Genomic DNA, 18,664 nt, shown 5'->3' with positions numbered 1-18,664 from the left:
TATGGTGACACCATCAGAGGTGTTTCTTTTGCTGAGGATATGTTTGGATATCAAAGGCCTTCTGCCATTCCATATGAATTTTTTTCAGTCTCAGTGAAGAATGATGCTGGTATTTTTATTGGTATTGCATTAAATCAGTATATTGCTTTTGTAGAATTGCCATTTTCACAATATTAGTTTTACCTATCCAGGAAAATGGAAGGTTTTATGTTTTCATTATATAGTCCCTCCACATCCTTTGTTAGCATTATTCCAAGGTATTGAATGTTTTGTTGTTATTGCAAATGGGATAGTTTCACTGATTTCTTTCTCTGTATAATTGTCCTTTGCATATAGAAAAGCTACTGATTTTGTGCTTAGCAAAGTTTTTGGCCTCCCAATCAATTTATTTTGTCCTGTATTTTAGTTCAGAGGTTCTGTCTTACACATGAGTAAGTTTGTTGGTGAGTGCTCCTAGAGAATTTTTCATAAATTCTATTTGATTGTTGTTTTCTATTGTGGTGTTTTGTGTGGTGTCCATCTCTTTTTTGAGGCATGATTTCAATTTGAATTCTAATTTTCCTGATGCTTCTTGTAGTTCATTTGATCAACTCTTCATTAAGCTTAATCAACCAGTTGTTGAGGTCTTCCATTTCTTGACTTATCTTCAATTTATTCATATTTATTTGAAGGGTTCTAATGTTTTCCTCCATCAAGTTCAGACTACTGTCAAAAGCTGAAAACTCTAGGAAATGATTCTGTTCAATTTCATTGATACAGTTGTTGGTTCTTTGATAGTTTGCTTCAAATTCAGTGACTTTTTTTTTTTTTTTTCTTAATCAGTGTCTCATTGTTCGTTGTGTTTTCATTTTGGGAATGAATTTTCGTTGATTTCTCTGTAATTTCAATGAGCCTTCCATAGTAGGACTAGGAATCCTTGATACAGATCTCTCAGTTTTCTGAATTTCATTGGCTTTTTTTTTTTTTTTTACATTGCTGTCTACCAATTTTCAGAAGATTCTTTATTTTATTGAGGAGGAAACATGTTTGTGTCCTTTAGTCATTCACCATCTGACTCAGGTGAACAAAGATGTTGGAACTTAGTGTCCAGTCAAGATACCAGAGCAAAAGGCTTGACTCCACACCTCTCAGGAGTCATGCCTCTCCAAACAAGGCCAGTGGGATCTACCAGGACCAGAGGACTAGGAGAAGTAAGGGGATAGGAATCTGGCATACTTTGTACTGAGCCCTCCAGTACATGGACAAGTGAAACCAACCTAAACTTGTGAGGTGGGAGGAGCACTCACACTGACTGGGCCGGGGACTCAGACCTGAGCTGTGGGAGGGGACCAGAAAGGGGTTTTTCCTATTCACTCCAGATGACTGCACCTGTCCACACATTGACCTTACAGGGAACTCAGACCCAGGTGGTGGAGTTGGGGAGAAATGGGTCTAGCCTACTCACTCCCAACTGCAATGCCTGTCCACACATTGACTGTGCAGGGAACTCTGACACAGGCTGTTGTTAAAAGGTATTTTTAACCAAATCATTAGTTTTGAAAGATAGCCAATGTTCTCCCCAGCAAAACTAACTTGACCCCTTTTCTTACATGTTTGGCACCAAAGATAGATTCACTATCAGGCACATTGAAGGAAAGAGACAGAAGGGGTAAAATGGGTGTGCTCAGTGTCCCCTGTCAGGGAAGTCAGTTAGACTGCTAAAATGGAGATCAGCAGGAAAGAGAGAGAGAAGGCAAAGTATGACTCTACTCACTACACTATCACTAGTGGTCCCCTTTACCTGTTAGCCTCACCATACTCCTGTTCCTCCCATCTCAAATTACTTTTTACAATAGTCTCAAATATGGACTAAAAAAAATCTTTCCATTTTTGAATTCCTAGACATTAATTAAAATCACCAATTAAATCGCTTTGCTATGTAAAAATCTCTTCAAACCAAAGGCAAACATCCCTAAGTAAAAGACAAAAATATATAGTCTTTTTTGTTAAGCTGGCACTGTTCAAGGTTCTGAATAGTGCAAGTGAACTTAGCAGCATTCTCTCACTGAGAGTGACTGAGATTCTTCAGCACTACTGAACCATTTACTTACTGAGGTAAACTGTCCTGATGTTCTCTGTAGTTGCCACTACTAGACTATATACTCCTTCCAATGTCTTTATGAAATAAACTAAATTCTACTTCATATTATTTTTGCTCATCATCCTATCCCCTTATGCTTCCTCCTCCTGCTCTTCTCCTGTTCCTAGTGTTTGTGATCAGATCATCTAAGTTACACAGTACCTCTGTTAGTGCCTCTTCTGCATATCACAATGGAATATGGCACAACTTAAACACGCCTTTATGAACTGCTGCCCACTTCAAATCTTTCTAAATTTCAAAAACAATGCTGGTGTGAACACTCAAACAAATGCCAAATAGTACTATTAGTGTAGTGGGTGTCATGTTTGTAAGGTACTAAGTAAAGCACACAACATTATTCCCACACTAGCTTTACCTGAACCAAGATTAGGCAAACAGCAAGTACATGTGCTTCCTCAGTAAATCTTCCAATTCGTGGGTACTGGTGGAAAGAAGTTATTCTAGCAGAAGAAGGTCTTCATGCTATCATCACACTTGCCAAGATGTCAGCCAGTTCCTGCCAGCTTTTTGAACTAGAAGACCTGTGAGCTCTTGGAAGATCTCTTCTGTTGTGATCTTAATGGTGGTATTTATTTGATCGAGTCTTATATGAAATTTGTGTGCACATACACTCCTTTTTCATTGAGTTATTTTCAAATTGTCAAACCCTCATGGTGAGTTTATATTCTTCTCAAATGACTCATACAATTTAGAAGGTATAAGGTGAGCTCTTTGTCCTACTCAGAAGGTCTATTCAGAATCTTTATTTTCCAACCACAGTATTGTCTTACCACACAGCTCACACACTCTCCAGAGAGTAGACCTATTATGTTCTATATTGCACAAAGGAAGTCACTACCTCTTATGTGGAAATGCTGAAGTCCATGAAGCAAATTTTCTTTTCAATATTTATTTTATTTTTATTTATTTGAGAGAGGGAGAGAGAGAGAGAGAGAGAGAGAGAGAGAGAGAGAGAGAGAGAATGAATGAGTATGCCATGGCTACCAGCCACATGCAAATGAATGTTCACCTGAGTGCCATCTTGTTCATTTGGCTTACATGGATCCTGAGGAATTGATCCTGGTCCTTTTGCTTTGCAGGCAAATGCCTTAACCACTAAGCAATCTTTCCAGCCCAGTGAAACATACTTTCTTGAAGGATGGCACTTGAACTATACATTTATTTCACTGGCAACATAAGCCTAGGCAGCAGCTGTTGATAATCTGTATGATTCCACAGGGAGTCTGGTGACGCAGACATCTGTCTGAAATCCCAAGTGCTCTCTCCATTAAATCTTGAAAAACATGTGCTCATTAGGGTCATCAAAAACTTCTTTGATTTCTGTAGTTCTGGATACAACTTGGATATTCTGTTTCCTGTTGTTACTCTTTTCCAGATTTCTAGGAGGCCCAGCTGAGTACTTAATTATTTTACCTATTAAACATTTCTAGCTTAAACACTTAGAAATAGCACTGTTTGCAGAATTTGACTGTTGTGTTTCCTTTTTCTCACATTTTGTAGTGTAGTCCAGACATTTATTTTGGCAGAAGATTTCTCTAGATGTAGCCTTATGACAGTTAAAAAAATAAATGAGCAGCTACAGCTGTCAAAAAAGTACTTTACTTTTCAAAGACATGTTGTCTGTCTTCACGTTCTGAAGTTGAATGATCCTGCCCAAGATGAACATTCCTGAAAGAATATAAGTCAGACCCACACTCAGTATGTTGTTGTCTGCTAACTTTGATCTACTCTAAAGAGTGCCAGTGGAGAGAATACCAATTCATGGTGTGTACTTTATAAAAATTTAGAATTCTTTGTTGGTCTCCCTGTTTTCCTCTCAGTTCTGTATGTGATTTGGGAGGGAATGGGGTCTTAGGATCCATGGCTTGAAGAGGCATTTCCCTATTTGTGTTAGTCAGTCTGATGACAGACGTGATGCTATAATACACCTGCATGTGGGTTTCCTCCATTTACCTCATTTTGGAGACCCTGACTCTTTATATTTTTAAAATCTTTTTCTAGGTACACATCGTTCTGTGATAGAATATTGTTCTTTTCACAAACCATTATTAAAAACATGGTCAGGCCTGGACTTCTCTCTCATTTTCCACTTATTAACTTACCCTCTGAGATCATGGTTTGTCTCTTAAGAAAAACCTTCCTCTGAGACCAAGACATTGTCTTTTTTTTTTTTTTCTTTAATATTTTCATTCTGATAGCCACACTAAAGCTTCTTATGGGAAGCACAGAAAAGTTTCTTTCAGATTTCCTGAGCAAAGTTATGTTTCATAATAGAGTATTTGCACCTAAGGCTTCTTTAGTATGCAGAATGTCTGCCCTGATCAATTTTTTGTCTTATTCAAAGAAAATTACTTACCTTGATTTCAATTGCTAACTCCACCTTGTCTTATTTATCATTATTAAAACATATTATACTATGATAAGAGTTGTTCTTTTGGCTTGAAGTCAATTGTGTTGGTTTGAAATTAAAATGTTTCCCATAGCCCCAAGTGTTTGTTATTGAGCCTCCTAATGAGTGCCCAGCTGGAAGAACCTTTGGGAAGAAGGACCTTGCTGAGGAGGATTCTCACTGGGGATAGGCTTTGTTGTGCCTCCCACTAGGTATTTAGTACAAACTTACTTGAACTACTTCCTTTTCGTGCTGTAACAAGATGTAATCCTTGGCTGCCTGCTCTGCCATGCTTCCCTCACCATGATAAAACTTCCCCTCAAAACTATAAACCCAAATCAACCTTTTCCTCCCAAAAGCTGCTTTTAATCAAGTATTTTTTTTTTCCCAGCCATGGGGAAGTAACTGCTCTGCTAATTTATACTATAACTAAGTAGTGGAGGCTGACTTTCATATTACACATATTTCACTAAAAAATATTTTACCATTCATTTCTTTGAATTCATCTCAAATCAATAAAACCTGGGAAAGCATGGCAACCATTTAGCTTCCTCATCACACAAACATACTGTTCACAGGTGAAAAAACACAGTGAAACTTAGAATAAAGGAGAATATCTGGAGTTGCTAGTATACATAGGTTGAGAAGAAATCAAAGTTAACAAAATAGGGGAAAAATCTGATCATATGGACTGTGGACATGTTCACAGACAATGAAGCACCCTGTGCTCTTAGGCTCAGAATTGTCAGAAAGCTTGCTAAGAAAACTGAGCTTCCAAACTTTGTGATGGGAATAGAAAAGGAATGAAATCTGTAAATGGATAAAAATGATAGATGTACAGCCATTGAAAATTAATTTACCCTGATGTGATAGTCCTATCACAGTAAAGGGTATGAGTTAGAGAACACGTGTCGTTTTTTGGGCAGTACTGCTTCTGTGTTGTCTTTGGTCATTTCCCACCTGGTTGACTTTTATACAGACACTCTTCAATATGTCAGATTCAGCCAAAATATTTTGGGTAGAGATGGTCATTTAGGATAGAAAAAAAAAATTAAGATGGTGGGTGCTTTTTCACAGGTTCCATTTCATGTTCTGAATCATGTGTGGAAGAGAGGAAATCTCTTTGGCTATATTTACCTCTCTATGAGTAACTGAAGTCACTTTTCTACTTCTAAGGAGGAAACTGTATGAAGCTAAAGCAGGCAAGACAGCTGGCTGGATGCATCCTTGAAAACTTAGCATTACATCAAAGATGGTTTTGCTTCTACGGGACCTCTAAACTTTAGTCACAAAGACTATTTCTTTTGTAAAAAATTGCTCAAGAAAAAGTTCAGACATGATAAAAGTTTTATGCTGTTAAAATGTCTGAATTTTAATGTTGTTTTTCTTTCTGTATTTTTTTAGGGGGGCATTCTGTTTTCTTGAGGTAAGGTCTCCCTCTAGCCCAGGCTGACCTGGAAATCACTATGTAGTCTCAGGGTGGCCTCAAACTCACATCAATCCTCCTACCTCTGTCTCCCAAGTGCTAGGATTAAAGGTGTGCACCAACACGCCCACCTTCTTTTTTTTTGTTGTTGTTTGTTTGTTTTTCCAAGGTGGGGTTGCACTGTATCCCAGGCTGACCTGGAATTCACTCTGTAGTCTCAGGATGGCCTCAAACTCACAGAAATCCTCCTACCTCTGTCTCCCCAGTGCTGGGATTAAAGGTGTGCACCACCACGCTCGGCTCTTTTGTTTATTTTTATAGTTTCAATAATCAGGTTGTTTTCCATGTTCATATTACTTTACCAATCTATTTTTCTTGGGACATTAATGAACTGCAAGTTTTCCATTGATTTATGATGTTCCAGTTCGGCTTTTATAATTTGTTTGATTAAATTTGCAAGAGATCCCACATAAAATACAGTTTATAATATTACTAAATTTTATGCGCTGAACACTTAGTAACTGTGAAGCACAAGAAGAGTGTGAACTTCCTTCCATTACTCAACTGAATTCTGAGGGAGGCAGTAGGCTTCTTTATAAGAAAGAAGGTTATCAGCTCTCAGTTAGAGATTCAGAGTATGGTGCTAAGTTTAGTTTGTTCTGAAGATGACATTGATGCAGCAAAGTAGTAGTGTGTGCAAGAGTTTGTGATTATGTAACCAGAGAGGAAACTCTTAAAAAATCCAGGGGTCCGACACACTCTGAGAAAACTCACTTAGGAGAAATAATCAAAGTTCATGCAGTCCTTCCTTAATCCCTTCCATAGGGCCTGATGATGTCCCACTAGAACTGACCTCTTAAACATCCTAGCTCCTCACTGGTGTCTACAAAAACCTATAACATGTGAACCTTTAGAGAGCAAACCACATCAAAATCAGAGCCCTACAATAAAAACTTCATCTTCTTGTTTTCATATTCATGAATTTACACTCACTTCTTTTATTTAACAAGGCAAAGGTTTAGATAACCTTTTTAGTATGCCAGCCCCCACCATTAGTTGTTCTGATGTGAGTCAAATCAACAATTCATTGTTTTCATGACCATCAGATATTGTAGAAAGACAAAGATTATCAAGTCTTTCACAACCAAATGCAGCATTGTAAATGGTACAATTCCTCCAATGAAGAGATGCAGAGGCTTCAAAGCATAAGCATTTGACTGGTGAATTTCACAGAACACCCCCCCCCCCCATTGATTAAACCTCAGAATAACACAATAAATTTCATTGTGGAGCCAGACCTCTGGGGAAGAATACAAGCTTTTGACACAATTACTGTGTTACATTGGACATACTAATATTTTTGTTTTACTTAAATATTTATATATAAGGATAAGGAAATCCTATTTCCATTCATTTGTTGTGAACATTAAATTTTTAATGGAAAAATTAATTAACTAAGAGAGAAGCAAGAGAAAGAGAAAGATGATCAGAAACCCATTTTGGCTAATATAGAATGGAGGCTCTTACGATCTTTTAAGATCTCTGATTTTCTTCCAGCTGCTTGAGACATTCATGCCTTCACTTCATAGAAGAGTTCTGTTTTCTGTTGGGGTATCCAGTGGAAATCTTGAGCCAGTTCAACACACTGATCTTTGATAAGTGGAACATTTGTTCCTTACAGAAATCCATGTGTTACAATTTGGATGTAAAATATTCTCCACAGGCTTGTGTGTTGGAATACCTGGACCTCAATTTAAGGTACTGATAAAATAGAATGTGAAAGTTTTAGGAGTTAGGGTATAAGCTTTGATGTTCCTCCCAGCCCTACCTTTTGTCCCATCTCTGCTTCCTGGTCCATGGAGATATAAACAAGAAACCTCATCCTTCTGTGGAATAACTTTGAGATATTCTACCTACCATGTTATGCCTGCCATGATGGCTCAGGTCCCAAAACTGTCAGCCAAAAGAAATAGTTTCTACATGGTGGTGCTTCTTGTCAGGTATTGGTCACTAAAATAAAAACTGTAACTAATACACTATGCAAACTTCATGGAATGCATCTTTGTGACATATTTCCCATACTGGCATATAGCACAGTATTCTCTGTTATCTTTTCCAGTAGAGCATTGCATAAGGGATGGCTTAGCACAAAGATGGGATTTGTATTGTGGCACTGTCACTTGTGTGATCAGGAGCAGACTATACTATACTATACTATACTATACTATACTATACTATACTATACTATACTAATGTGTGCTGGGATTAAAGGCGTGTGCCACCACGCCCGGCTTTATACTATATTTTATTTAATATCCTCTCTATTAGTTGAAAATAGTCATAAAATATACTTTCATATTATTTTCATTAGTATAAGATGAATACATTTTTATACTAGATCAGGATCTGACAAATATTTAGTGAGAACTAACAATCAAATAATAAAATGTGTAATAATATTTAATTGTGGGTAATTATCATAAAATCTTGAGCCTCAAGTAACTTTTTCATTACAAAACAACTAGAAACATAATTTGAAGCCTGAGAAACAGAAAGGTTACTCCTTCATTCAGCTGATTTCTGCCCTGCACTTCCCAAAGCCCAGGCCAGGCCGAGGCATGGAAAAATAAAGTACCTTATGGGAACAAACAGCATTTGTTTTTCCTGCCTTGGAATTGGTCTGGCATATTTTTACATCACTATTTTCATCTACCTTAAACAAAGTAAAATCACAACAAATATAACTGGTTCTCTTTACCATTCCTGAAAATAGGATGTAAAAAAAGTTATCTCCTCAAGAATCACAGTGGGCTAATATTATAAATATAAAGTGTCCTTGGGGATAATCTCTATGTTTGATCACCTGCTATGATAGTCACTGTGAATTCCACATCACTAAAAAGTGTTTCTATCTCATTTAGGTATTTATGAATCACTTTGTACAATACTATATGCAGGGCTAGCTGTGAACACTATAAAATTCTGTGGTTTTTCTCTCTGTTTCTTCCAAGCACCTGTATTTTCAATATCCATAGAAATGAAAACATTTGATTTTCAAGAACTTATTTCACAAATGGGTAGAAAATGGATATTTGCCTGCCAACATGTATTCTCCACCACATGCATAAAACACATGAATGCACAAGCTGGGTTTTACTTACAATTTTCCACATAACACAGGCAGTTTCATAGCAGGTGCAAAGGAAACTTTGCCCAGTGAAAATCCACTGAGGCTTCAATGGGTCTCAAGGTGAAATGTTAGACATGCAGCAGATGGAACTGCCTAGCAAATTATGGGCACAGAATTAAGGCATTTTAAGGGATTTGTATAAGTGTTCCATCAAATATAAGCAAGAACATGGTGGGGAGAAATGAGTGGAGTTGATCTCTAGAGGCATTTTAGTAGTGATGAAACAAACCTGGATGGTAGAGACATGATCATGATCACTATAAGCCAAAACACAGGGTCAGAGATCTAGTGAGAACAACAATATTTTTGTGTGTCAGAGCCCAAATCACCAAGAAGCCTCCTCTTTTGGAAGAATTTAATCCCCTGGCAGGCAATGGAAATAAAAGGGTGACAGAGGGAAAGAGGGAGAGAAACACATGCTATATAGTACAGGTGAGTCTTTAACTCACAATTCTCCTTCCTCAGCCTCCCAAGTTTTATAGATGTGTGGCTTGTTATATTTCTATTTACACTGATGCTTTGTATGAGAATGAAGTGGCATGCTGTTCACACTTATTAATTCTACTGAACTTGCTTAGAGAGGTACCTGATGAGGAACCTGGACTCATCATGATCTTATGGTGATATATTTGCTCTTTAGAGACATACATCAAACTGAGAACCCAGAGGATCATGTGTAAAAATGATTTGCATTGTGTATTTACATAGGAAGGGAAAGTATGAGTTTACATTTCTAGGATATCTTATTTTTAATATAGATTATACCTGTACAAGAGCTCCTTGTCCTCAAGTCTATCTCTGTACTTGAATATTTTGCTGTCCACATTTACATTCATAACAGCTCAAAAAGTTTATGTTATCATAACTCGTTATGTTATTATTTGTATTTATAGCAAACATGAGGCCTCTAATCTCAGTCTTTTACTAAACTCTCAATCCTGGTATCATAGTAAGGGTCAACTTTCTGTTTGCCTCCTCACTGAAGGTCACTGGGCATTGCTCATACTCCTTTGCTGTTCTTCACTTTGCCCCTTAAATTTCTAGCCATTTTTGCAGTCTATTCATAAAGTATAGCTTCTCCCTTAAGTATCTGTGACGGTATGTTGTACTCTCCTCCTCCATGTTTGTCTATACTTAAAAAAATGATAATTCCTAAAAGCATTTCTTCAAGTTATAGCTTTCTTCGGAGTCCCAAACATATGTGATCAGTTGGCTTGAAGAACTGCTAACCTAGCAGAGCTATAATATTCCCAAACTTCTCGAGCTCAGATGCTTGATTTTTATTTTTTGGCTCAAAATTGCCAATAACCAAAGGTATTTCCATTTTCAAACATGCTCTCAAATTCATCAACAAATTTAAACCTAAATTTGGTCATTTTTTTTGACTTAAATATTTTAAGATCCTGAAATTTATACCTACATAATTCCAAAATTAATGCTAATAAAACAATTCTATGCCTCTTACTTCAAACTTATATATGCCAATGTTTGATATCTCTGTCTTATACCTTGGTCATTAGATCATCCCCTGATCAACTAGGTTCTGCTCCCTTTCTAAGAAGATTTTCTCTTTTTTCTAATTTTTTTAAAATTAATTTTCTATTCTGCAAGGACAGGCAGTTTGGTACCATTATTAGGCTCATCTATGACCTACCCCCTCCCCATTGGCCCCTCCTTGTTGAGGTATATGGGCCATGCATTGTGGATTTAGTCCACCGTTATTGGTACGATAAATGTCTCTGCATATCATGACCCAACATGTGGCTCTGACATTCTTTCCGCCCCCCCTCTTCTGAAAAATTTCCCTGAGCCATGTTGGGTTCATTTTTGATCTGCTTCAGTGATGAGGTATTGGGGACCTTTGGGGTTCTGGCTCTCTGATTTGGTAGGTATTGATTTTTTTCTGTGTTGGGGAAAAAAAAGTCACCACATAGTCTTACCCATCTATAGCACCTAACCTGAATCTATCCAAGATACCTTACATACCCAGCAAGCATCTCATGGACTAGACACTAGGAGGGATGGGGAGGAAGGAGAGAGCATCAAAGGGGTGGGAAACACTAATCTAGACTCAAACGGCAATAGTACCATAAAATTCTACTTCCCAAAAGGCAGACCAAATGGCTGAACCTTCACCAGGCCCTTACAGGAAACACCTGAACCACAAGACACTAGAAAGAGTAGGATCAAGTCTAACCTAAGTCCTCTACATCTTCCCTCCCTCTCTCTCCCTTTCTCTCTCCTTTCTAACTCCTATACATTAGTTACCTTTTTTCCTAATTTTCTTAGGGGGCACTGACCTGTACCAGCATGGGGCTATCACCCACTATGAGCTTTTGATCAGAGAAACCTACAAGGTTTTCTAAAAGAATGACAGATTCCTGTCAGAGTACTTGATGACCCACCAAAGGTTAGTGGTAAGACCCTATTGCTGAAGACACCATATGCAGCTGACACATAAATTGGAACGGCATGGCTGGAAGCCAGGAGAGAGTCAGTCCCCAGACAGTCAGCATGTCTAGTGTCAGAAGGTGCTACATGGGTGACTGGGGGAAAAGATCAATTTCTGTCCAAGCAACTCATAGTCCAACCTACTTAGCAGCAAATAACCTGTTGTGATGCCCACACAAGTGCAATAGTGAAACACAGCCATGGTGGGGAACCAACTGCTCTTGATTCAGCTAACTGATCCCTTCAGTGGTACAGGACCCATAGCTGGAGCTGAGAAACAAGTCAGAACCATATCCAAACATAAGTCCACTCTCCAATATCAAGCTACCATCAATCATGGGGTACAAGAGGGCCTACACCTATTAAACTCTCTATAAAAAAAGAAAGGGCTATCTTATTTGTCCTGGTGCTAACTTACTCTCTGTTGGAGTATCTGCTTCTCTTTTTCAGATAGATGCAGATCCTAAAGAAAGAGCTACCCCACCATACCTCAAAAGGGCCCCAGCTGAAACTAAGGAAAATTGGCGAAACGAGCAAGGGTGCTGTTTCCTGATGAACTAAAATTGGTCATATTTATTTACATATAAATTGTAGCTCCCAGTATAGAGAATGTATTCCTATTAATATATTGTTTGCTGTAAAAGTGAGATTCCCTGTTAGGAAACATATTCATCTTCGTTAAAACCATTCTTTATTCTCTGTGAAAAGTTGATAGCTTCTAGTTATATTTTTACAGCCCATGGATTTGTTTCTTTCACCTAAAATGAGTTTGTTCATGTGTTGAGAAAAATCAATGGAACAGTGTTAGTTTGATTAAATTGAAACAAAATCAACTTTTAAACAGAAGATGTATTAGAGGTAAAATGTAATCACTTCATAAGATAATAGTTTCTTTTGACCAAGTAAACATAAAACTGACAAATCTATGTGTATTTATTAGCTTAGCTTATAACACATCAATTATAAGCAGCAATTAACTAAGGAAAAATAAATAAATAAAAGCACATTCTTTGTAATGATGGTATAATATAGCATGCATCACCTAGCATGTAAATGTACATGATCAATCCATAAAATAAAATTTAGGGCTGGAGAGGTGGCTTAGCAGTTAAAGCATTTGTCTTCAAAGATAAAGGATCCAGGTTTGATTCCCTAGGACTCACATAAGCCAGAAACACAAGGTGGAGCTAAAGGCCCTGGCACACCCATTTTCTCTCTTTCTCACCCCCTTTTACTCTCTCTCAAAAAATAAAACTAAAATAAAACCTATATGTATGGAACAATTTGAATGACTGTAGAATATCTGGGATTTATATGTATCCATAGAATATTGATAATATTGATGAACTGCTAAGTCATAAAACTTATTGCAATATATTTTAAATGACTAACTAGTTAGTACTTTGTACAAAAAGTTAATTAGAATGGAAAATAATCCTTGAATTGGTAGTAAGAAAATTAAATTATATATTTGGAATCTGATGTAAAAATCATTATTTACCTGAAGATATTTAAAGACAAATACAAGTTTAAACACTATGATCCACAAAGGAAGCCAATGTTAGAAAAACGCTATACTTTACACGTGAAAATAGAGGCAGAAAGTCGATAGAAGTACCTGTCTCAAATTTTTTAAGTTTTTTAAATTTTTATTTATTTATTTGAGAGGGAGAAAGGGGAGGTAGGGAGAAAGCGAAAGAATGGGTGAGCCAGGGCCTCCAGCAACTGCAGATGAACTCCAGACACATTTGCCACCTTGTGCATCTAGCTTACGTGGGTACTATGGCATCCAACCTAAGTCCTTAGACTTCACAGGAAAGCATCTTAACCACTAAGCAATCTCTCCCACCCCCTATCTTCAATTTACAGAAAAAACATGCATTGAACTAAAATACAGAAATTGAAAATAGTTAATATATACTAGAAAATAACATGATGCTATATGATGTATTCTATATTTTATCAAAATACAACAAAGTTGATCAACAATATAGTTCACCTGCCTAGCAAATGTATGGCCTGAGACTGAAACCTCAACAATGAAAACATTTACAAAAATAACTCAATTCTTTGAATAGACAAAAGAGATACTGATACAACATATGAGACAAATTAAGAGGTAATAACTAGGGTTAGAAATGCAAACAAATCTCTGCTCATGCCAAGAACACTAAAATGATGTGCAGAATTTGTTAAATAATACTTCTTAAAACTTGCATTTTTCAATCAAAATATTCATAAAAACAATAATACTGACAAAAGAAAGTACATTTTTAAGTCATGCACCTATTAAAAGAATATACTGCTGATGAGAAAACTTGCAATATAACCTTCATTAGATAGAAGAGTGATCTTATTATGATAAAAGGACATCAAGCAAACACTACCAGCAAACATCACACTTACAATAATGTCTTCTTTGAGACCAAGACAATCATCATAAGTACTGTGTACAGTATTACACAGCTAGTTCTGGTGAGTGCTACAATACCAAGCTATGCACACACATGTGTGAATACACTTTAATCTGCACATACTGATATCCTTGTACAAATGTGTGTACATTTTTACTCTGTGAGTATCTGACACTTAATACATAAGCAATTAAAAAAAAAACAATTGCACATATACTTATAAATTATATATAGGGAATAAGAATTTTATGTCAAATGACACAAAATACTTCATATAGAAAGGAATATACTGAGAACTACAAATCTTCTTCGATATTGAAAATTCTATTGCATTATTAGGATAAACTAAGTGACCTAATAATGTAAAGGCTGCTAATGGCTGACTAAGGGCTCCAGGCTACAGAAGGGTGCAGCAAGCCTAGCCCCTCAGTAACCAGCCCGAGACCCACATGAGTGAGGCTGCTCCCTCCCGCCAGCCTGAGGCATCTGAATGTCCTGTTAAGACTTAGGTTTCGCTTTCCCAGGATCTTTGTGACCTCTTGCCACTTGGCTGGTGCATGCAAAAACGTTAATAACGTGTCAGCCAGCAGTCTTGCAACAGCCAATTCCCCTACAACCCATACCCAATACATTTTGCCACTGCTCAGACCCTGTGACCCTTTCCTACTCATCTGTGACATCCCAACATGCTAATTAGGCATCAGTGGGACTTTTGTACTAACCAATCCCTTTATGACCCATACCTCTTCCGGTTCTTTGACAAACAGTTCTTAAATCCCTGGCAAATAAGCCAGCTGTTCTCTGAAACTCTCTCCCAGGTGTTTCTTCCCATTGCTCACAGCTGCTCAAGACCCTGTTCCACAGTTGTCTGGAAGCCCCTGATAAAGGGATGTGCAGTGGCCCCAGGTGGTAAGGAACCTCACCTAGCAACCAGGGTTCTATTTCCCAGTACATATGTAAAACCAGATACATATCTTGAGTTCGTTTATAGTGTCTGGAGGCCCTGGTGGGTGCACCCTTTCTCTTTCTGTCTGTCTTATTCTCTTTTTTTCTCTTGCAAATAATTTTTTTGTGGTTTTTGGATGTAAGGTCTCACTCTAGCTCAGGCTGACTTGGAATTCACTATGTAGTCTCAAGGTGGCCTTTAATTCATGATGATTCTACCTCTGCCTCCCCAGTAATGGGTTTAAAGGTGTGTGCCACCACACCTAGCTTAAATAAAGTATTTTTAAAAATAAGAAAAAGGAGATCCATCAAAAATGTGTAAATAAATGTAGAAATAACTTTTCCAGTGAATAGATCAGTAAATACTACTGGGTATAAGGAACTATACTAAGATAGTAGTTGAGGAAGTGCAAATTCACATTACACAGTAAGTAGATGGCTACTGTTAAGTAGAATCAAGTCATTTTCTAGTGTAGTCTGGAGCAGTAGCCACAAACACATACCATCCCCTTACTAGCTAGAGGACAACATATGTACACAGTCTCATCTAGAGCATGCTCAACAGATATATGTAATAAAATATGCTCATCATAGAATAATTTATATTAACAAAAGTGGAAGTAATCCACAGATCTTCCAATAGTGCATAGGGTACATAAGTTTTGGAATCCTCACCCAGTGAAGTATTATAGGATCATGAAAATTAACTTCTAGCTGTGGACAATACTGATGAATCTCACAAATTTGGTAAAGGAAAAAAAAATATTAGCCTAGTCTATGAAAGAATGTGATTGCAATAACACAAAGTTCATAATAAAAGCAATATAAACTATAGACATGCCTGAGAATTTTGAAACATCAACACATACAAAAAGTGTGTAGTGACTTTATAGGGTGCTTTCTAAGAGTTACTCAGCCCTGCACTAAAGAGTCTGTCTGTCATGTAAAGGAAAATAAAAATGTAGAATAAATGCAGCATTCCTACAAACACCTGCCTATGCATCTAAGTGAGTCTCCTGACAGACAGAACAAAGCATATCCTTTGGCCACACTGAGAGAGAGAGCAAGCTACAGCTTCTGCCCATACTGTGCGACAGAGCCATATTGTGACAGAGAGCAAGCTGCAATTTCTGCCCACACTATGTGAAACAGCAAACCATGACTTCTATTTATACTATGAGGGAAAAATCCATGGCTTCTGTGTTGATCACCATTTAGTTCTTGATCTCGGAGGAGATTGCATGATTGTTTCTTGGGTGTTAATGCACATATGTGTAACTGTGTTTGTGTTTTGTGTGTGTATATAGTTTTGTAAGCTATTGTGAGCTTTTTACATGATTCAGGATTCACAAGTTAATAACTTAAAATGTGAAAATGAATTATATTTTCCTGAAATTCCTATGGCTCCTTTGAGCAGCACATCTAGTATATTCCTTTGAAACAAAACCAGAGAACTCAGTGTGATCTATCAGGACACCAGGTCCCTTACTTACCCAGTCTCACTGATGCATCGTTTCCTCAAATAGTATTTGGCGTTGCAGAAATTTAATTCATTCAGTGAGGGTTTGATTACCAATTAATGGTATAGTATCATGGGGATTTTTCTGGGCTAATAAACTAACCTTTTGTCTTGTTTCTGATTATAAAATATAGATATATACTTACATGCACATAAAAGAACTTGCACAATAGTGTTAACTGCTTGTCATATTTTTATGTTCTCCATATTATTTTAGTGAAATATTTTAAATACTCATTCAAACTTATTTGCAAGGCAAAATGATAAGGCTACCATCAAATGTTAAAAAATAAACTCCTTAGTTTTGTAATAATAATGGACAGAAATCCAATATTTCTGCTCAAACAAAGAGGCAAGCAGTCATATTTACAGAAGGTCTCTCCATGTTTACCTTGCCAGAGCACAAGTCAGCTTTGATAGAACCTTTGCCTCCTGGGCAGATGTTGGACATTCTCGTGGCTCCTGCACTGTCCAGATAGTGTCTTTTATTTAAACTTCAAACACATTTAAATGATAGAGGCTACATTTAAATATCATTTGAAAATTAAAAGACTTTTTATTATTATGTCTTCCTTGAATTTACTTTCCCTAAGTGAGTCAAAGCTACAAGACATCATTGTCCTATCACCAGCAATGGCCTCAGCATGGAAAAGGGTTGCAAAGTGAATGATTGGTATACATAACACTCAAGAAAATTAGGATTATGTGCTAAATAGTGGATAACTCCAATTAATTTAATAATATTCACACTATTTCTAAGAACGAAATAATTAACCAAATGATCTTATAGTCATTTGGATAATTGAAAAAATACTCCAGCAACTCAGACTATGTTTCTGTACTTGCTATTCAAATGAGACAATATGAGATTAATTAAATTCTTATTAAGTGAAAACATTTTTGTCTAGGAAAATGATTTCCAAACTTTTTTTGTCAGTGTATAATATTTGCAAAAATATAGAATTATAACACTATGTTTGCTTTTGAAAAATCATAGGAAAGTAAACCACCTTACTTTTTTTCTCTCTTTGTTTTGCTTTTAATCAGGCGTGGATTCCTGGACCATCTGGTAACTTTGAAAGTCTGGTGAGTTTTGGTTTTTCCTTATTGGTGATGCTATCATTGATATTTTTGCTACTTAGCTATTAATCTTTTAAGGATAATTTTCTTCTTATTTTAGACTTCATACTTTTTCTTAATTTCCCTTCTTTATCCTGGGGACAATTTAAGAATATCATGTATCTCTTCACAAGGTACAATGATCTCATAAATCTTGATAGATGTCAATTGAATTTCATGGGTCAGAAAAACATCCCCGTTAAGGGTAACATTTGATTTTCAGAAAACAAACGATCACTCCTGAAGGAGTCACAGATAGAAAAATGGGTATGCTGGGGCTGGGAAGATAGAAGTTATAGTCATTTGTTTATAAAGCTTATGGACCTGAATATAAGTCTCCTTGTCACCCATGTAAAGTCAGATGCAAAGTGACACATTCATTTGTGTTCCTAATACATCTGTAAAAATGGGAGATGGAATTAGCAGAAACCGAAGATCAAAGAAGATCAAAGAAAAGCAAGTATGGCATTAATTTACAGTTGCTAGAGACCTTGTCTCAAAGATGGTGGAAGGTAAGCATAGCCAGAAACCCTCAGATTTTCTCCTCCTCTCCACATGACCACCATAGCATGCACACGCCCCTACACACATTCACACACACAAACAAATGATGAAAAGAGGACATGCCGGTGTCCTTCATGGACAAGTATCAATTTGAATAGTTTTCCTTGTAGTGGGTCAAATTGAAAAAGGATAGAAACCATAGTGAAGCTAAGAAAATTACTAAAACTTAAATAGATTTTCAGTTTGAGTATTATAGAGCTACAGACTGAAAAGCACTGGTGTCTTCAACATGAAAACATTCTTAGAATGTTGACCTTGATCATCAATTATAGGCATGGTGATGATGTTTTCTTCAGTTAGAAACATGATTGTGGCCATTGAAGAATATTTGTTTTGTGTATCCATATAGATACTTAGTATTTTGTTGTTTCTCACTAGTCCTTTTTATATTATTAAAATATTATTCATTTTCAAACTCACATGATGCCATGGTTTGGAACTATTCAAGGTTATAAACAATATGTTATATAACCTAATATTATGTAAACTGTGGTTTAGATCCCTGTA

At 36.8% G+C, this 18,664-nt stretch overlaps 1 protein-coding gene across 50 annotated transcripts in view; it reads left to right on the top strand.

Annotated features, from left to right (window-relative positions):
• Positions 1-18,664, top strand: part of Ptprd (protein tyrosine phosphatase receptor type D) — a 2,343,620-nt gene that overhangs the window by 825,939 nt on the left and 1,499,017 nt on the right. For all 50 annotated transcript variants that reach the window (XM_045148487.1, XM_045148550.1, XM_045148541.1 and 47 more), the window contains one exon: positions 17,522-17,560. The gene's annotated coding sequence lies outside the window, so the exon portion shown is untranslated. The remainder of the gene's footprint in view (positions 1-17,521; positions 17,561-18,664) is intronic.

Source organism: Jaculus jaculus, chromosome 1 (genome assembly GCF_020740685.1).
Source record: "Jaculus jaculus isolate mJacJac1 chromosome 1, mJacJac1.mat.Y.cur, whole genome shotgun sequence".
Lineage (NCBI taxonomy): Eukaryota > Metazoa > Chordata > Mammalia > Rodentia > Dipodidae > Jaculus > Jaculus jaculus.
The sequence above is the reverse complement of the archived record's forward strand: the minus strand, read 5'-3'. Positions and strand labels throughout refer to the sequence as shown.